This window comes from Dendropsophus ebraccatus, chromosome 9 (genome assembly GCF_027789765.1).
Source record: "Dendropsophus ebraccatus isolate aDenEbr1 chromosome 9, aDenEbr1.pat, whole genome shotgun sequence".
NCBI lineage: Eukaryota > Metazoa > Chordata > Amphibia > Anura > Hylidae > Dendropsophus > Dendropsophus ebraccatus.
In genome coordinates this window covers 118,291,852-118,296,872 of record NC_091462.1, presented here as the reverse complement: position 1 = coordinate 118,296,872, position 5,021 = coordinate 118,291,852, and the positions used below count along the sequence as shown (strand labels likewise).

The 5,021-nt window shown below is 40.7% G+C and overlaps 1 pseudogene; it reads left to right on the top strand.

Moving 5' to 3' along the window:
- The first annotated feature begins 1,141 nt into the window (after positions 1 to 1,141).
- Positions 1,142 to 2,070, top strand: LOC138801908 (olfactory receptor 10AG1-like; annotated as a pseudogene).
- The last annotated feature ends 2,951 nt before the right edge of the window (positions 2,071 to 5,021 follow it).

Here is a 5,021-nt window from a genome sequence, read left to right as displayed (position 1 = left end):
ATAACAGGTGTCCTGCAACTGTGCACAAAAGTGTCTACTGTTCCCAGCTTCTTTCTGTGCTCCAGCAACTTTCTCCGCACTGCACCTTCATGGGAAATTTCCTGATGATCATGTGAAGGTCCCTAGTGGCTACAGTGGAAATGAGCACACCGGGACCAGGGCACAGTCAAAAGCTGGGAACAAAGCGTGTTATAGTAATTTTTATTAATTTACTAATATATTATTTTCTTCTTTTCTTTTTTTTTTACAGGTTTCTAATACTCACTTGGGCTTTGTTGTATTCTTCAGACTATATTGGATCCTTTATGCTCTTCAGGCTGAGAAGTGGCGCCATATGATAGATGGGGACCTTTACTATGCATGGGCTTAGTATTAGCCCATTAAATGGTTAACATTACCCTCCTTATTAAAACCCCAATACCCATAACCAAGAAGGGTAGAAGTAAGATCTGAGTTCCACCAAAAAATTTGAAATGGAAACACCCCTAAAAAAATATATATATATGTTGCTCGTCGTCATTGTCATTAACAAACCACTGAATCTGAAAAATGAAGAAAGTTTATGAAACTGTTTCTGCTTACTGTAGAGTGTGGAAGTTGGTCCCTTGCCTGATTTCAGATTTCTGCACCAAGAACTGTGATAGTTAATTTTTATAGACATTTCCAAAAAGAGCAATTATCTTACAGAACTTACTATGACATCTAGCAGCAAATCCTTATCTTCCTATTTTTTTCCTCTTTTTGTTTCTTTTATCATTTTCCTTTTCTTCTTTGTTCTTCTCCTTTTAGTTCTCCATTTTTTCCTCTTCGTCGGCTTCTTCCTTTTATTATAGTTGTTCCATCGATCATTTTCCTTTTCATCTTAGTTCTTCTCTTTTTTTTAGTTCTCCATTTTTTTCCTCTTTTCCTTTTCTGGCCCATTGACTAGTAACTGTGGGTGGCAGTATTAGGAAGAACAAAAATATGAAGGCAAAGCTCATATGTTAAACTAAAGAAGACGATGGCTAGTAGTGTAAAGCACAGGTGGAGGAGGGAGTAATTTTTATATTTTATACATAGAGATGAAGATTAATATTTACAATCCACACTTCTATATGTTCGCAGAGTTACAAGAGAGTCAAAACTTCTCGTAACAGAAGACATGCAGACAAACATCACTGAGTTCATCCTCCTCGGGTTCTCGGACCTTTCTCCACCATTACAGGCCATATTATTCACATTCTTCCTCTTCTCCTACACTGCCACAATAGTTGGTAATGGCCTCATCATACTGGCTGTGTCCTTTGATCCAGTTCTCCAAACCCCAATGTATTTCTTCCTGAGGAATTTATCTTTCCATGAACTTTGTTTCACTACAGTCACCGTTCCAAAAGTCCTGGAGAGCTTCCTTTCGAAGGATCGGACCATCTCTTTTTCGGCCTGTGCCTTTCAGATGTTTTTATTTTTCTGTATTGGAATGTCAGAATGTATTTTCTGGGGGTTATGGCCTTCGACCGGTACATGGCGATCTGTCACCCATTACGGTACACTGCGGTGATGAACATTAAGATGTGCTATAAGCTGACTGTAGGATCTTGGCTTTTTGGATCATTGGTGTCTTTTGTACAAACAGTTTTTATCTTTACCTTGCCATATTGTGGATCCAAGCGCATCGCCCACTTCTTCTGTGACAGTCTTCCAATTCTCTACTTGGCTTGCACCAACACGTTCATCAATGAGCTCTTAGTCTTCATTTCCTGCATGTGTGCAGTTGTTGTCCCATTCCTCCTCATCCTCTGCTCGTACGTCAAAATCCTGAGCTCCATCCTTCTCATTCACTCCTCAGAGAGAAGACACAAAGCTCTGTCCACGTGCAGCTCACACTTGGTGTCTGTCTTCCTTTTCTATGGCACCGCCATGTTTACCTATCTACGCCTGGGCACCTATGGATCTGAGGACAATGGCAGGATGATATCTCTGTTCTATTGTATTGTCATACCGGCCATTAATCCTCTTATCTATAGTCTGAGGAACAAGGAGATGAAGGCTGCCATAAGAAAACTCATCATTAAGAATCCCAACAGCTACTGAGTCTAATAAATAATGTAATAAGGAAGAGATCAAATCTCTTTTCTTATTTGCTGTTTCTGTTGTCTCTAATTTCTCTTTCTGAACATTTTCTTTCTTTTCCTCATCCTTCTTCTTCTAAACATAGAATTGTATAATCTGTACAGTAACTTGTAACAATCCAACGGACAATTTAGAAAACAGCAAAAATAAGAAATAAACAATACATGGGAAGCAAGAGCCCATAAAGATTAAAAAAAATTTTTTTGGCTTACCTATCCTTAAGGAAGGGATCTGCAGTGTAATGCCACTGGGTGCCACTCAAGAGCAATCTGTTACTTTCCCTTGGTGGCACTGTCCAAGTCTTGGTTCTGCCCACTCCTCTGCTGTGCTTCGTGCTAATTCTGGGCCAGCTCGCTCTTGTGTCTTTTGGCCACATGCTTTGGATTTTTAAAGGCAGCTGTCTCTGGAAGAAAGTGGCCATGTTTTTGTAGCGCTGGATAACCCTTTTAAGCAGTGTGTTGCAGTGTGACAAGTAAACCAGCAGCAAATACATAGAACAAACAATGCCAAGTACTCTACGGAGTGCCAAACAATGTACTGTATTCCTCAGCTACATGAAACCTTAAACATACAGCAGCCGGAAAACTATTTCTGGGACACTGCATACTCCCCCTCTTGGTTGTCCTTCTTTAACACATATTAAAGCATTTTAAGTCCTTGCCCTTTTCTAGATACTTTTGTTCACTGTCTTGGCACAAAAATTAGTAAAGCAAATAATACATCTAGCACAAAGAATGTATACCAATTTGCTTTTGGCAAAAACATTCAATTTCCAGCAGATCAATGTCATCTTTATACAGACAATCTCTGGAACCCACTCTCACTATTCTATTATACTTTACCATGTTAAAATAATAGGTCCATGAGCCTGAACATATTCACAGTTCAGGAGGAGGGCGATATACATCACCTGGTGCTATACTAGGAGCCTTTCTTTACACCTCATCAACCACAACCTTTAGACCACCAAGATAAATAGGTATTCCAAGATAAAACTATCATGGCTTCACTACAGGCAACCTCTCATTGCACACAGTCTTTCCAAATCACAATACGCACAAGGAGTGAAATGAGCTGCTGCACCTCCCAACTATGTCTGACACTAATGCCTCTCAGCTACATTTAAAAACCATCAACATGATGTTGGTATATAATTTGATCAAACCATATTGCCTCATGTACCACATGCAGGTCCCCTGGCTCACATAAGTCCTTACACTAAATCGACATTGTGTCGGTCAGCGACCGCCAGCACCCCAAATTGATTGCAAGTAGGGAAGGGAGCCATGGAATGGCCCTGCAACCCCACTGCCACAGGACCAAACCCCCAAACACCCAGCAGGCGCTGCGGGCAAAGAAAGGTGCCACCAAGACGGCTTGTGGGAAGGCCCTTGGGGTTTGGTCCTGTGACAGTGTTGTTGCAGGGCCATTCCGTGGCCTCCCTTCCCTGCTTGTGCTTGCTTTGTGGGGTTGGCGGTCACTGACTGACACAGTGGTGAGTTAGTGTAGGGATCCATGTGAGCCAGGGGACCTGCATGTGGTACATGAGGCAATATGGTTTGATCAAATTATATACCAACATCCTGTCGATGTTTTTTAAAAGTAGCCGAGAGGCATTAGTGTTAGCCATAGGTGTGAGGTGCAGCAGCTCCTTTCTCTCCTTGTCCTTACTTTTCAAATAACAGTTGTTGCGTCTCCAACGTGTCATTACCATGGAATCATCAACACGACCAGAGGCTCATTACCATGAGGTCATTATTACTATTATGGGGGTCATCAACAAGATCAGGGGCTCTTTATTGTTACCATGGGGTCATTTTCATTTTCAAAGCTGAAGTTGAATTGAAGATGGCGATAATAAAGATGGCTGCTATGTCAGGGACCTAACAGGTTCCCTCTTCTCCCAATACTTGAGTCTGTAATTGGATCATCTGCTGAATGGTTCAATTTATTGTGGCCATTTTCTTGCCTTTGAGTCATCCTGTACACTACATACAGTATATACTGATAAGTCAGAGATTATATTTTAGAACTTTTCTGGCCGTGTTCCACCTATAATCTTCAGTCTCATTATTAGATATTTCTAAGATGATAAAATTCAAAACAGAGCTGGTGCGGCCCCAGAGAATATCCCCCGAAGGATGGACAGAGCTATATACTAGGCTGAGGTGTAAGGCGGCTGCTGCTCTGCTCAGCCGCACAGGTGAGTAATGTACGGAGCAGGACCATACATTATATGTTATATATCTGTATACTGTTATATCAGCCGCACAGGTGAGTAATGTATGGAGCAGGACCATACATTATATGTTATATATCTGTATATTCTGTTATATCAGCCGCACAGGTGATGTACGGAGCAGGACCATACATTATATGTTATATATCTGTATATTCTGTTATATCAGCCGCACAGGTGAGTAATGTACGGAGCAGGACCATACATTATATGTTATATATCTGTATATTCTGTATTATATCAGCCGCACAGGTGATGTACAGAGCAGGACCATACATTATATGTTATATATCTGTATATTCTGTTATATCAGCCACACAGGTGAGTGATGTACGGAGCAGGACCATACATTATATGTTATATATCTGTATATTCTGTTATATCAGCCGCATAGGTGAGTGATGTACGGAGCAGGACCATACATTATATGTTATATATCTGTATATTCTGTTATATCAGCCGCACAGGTGAGTAATGTACGGAGCAGGACCATATATTATATGTTATATATCTGTATATTCTGTTATATCAGCCGCACAGGTGATGTACGGAGCAGGACCATACATTATATGTTATATATCTGTATATTCTGTTATATCAGCCGCACAGGTGATGTACGGAGCAGGACCATACATTATATGTTATATATCTGTATACTGTTATATCAGCCGCA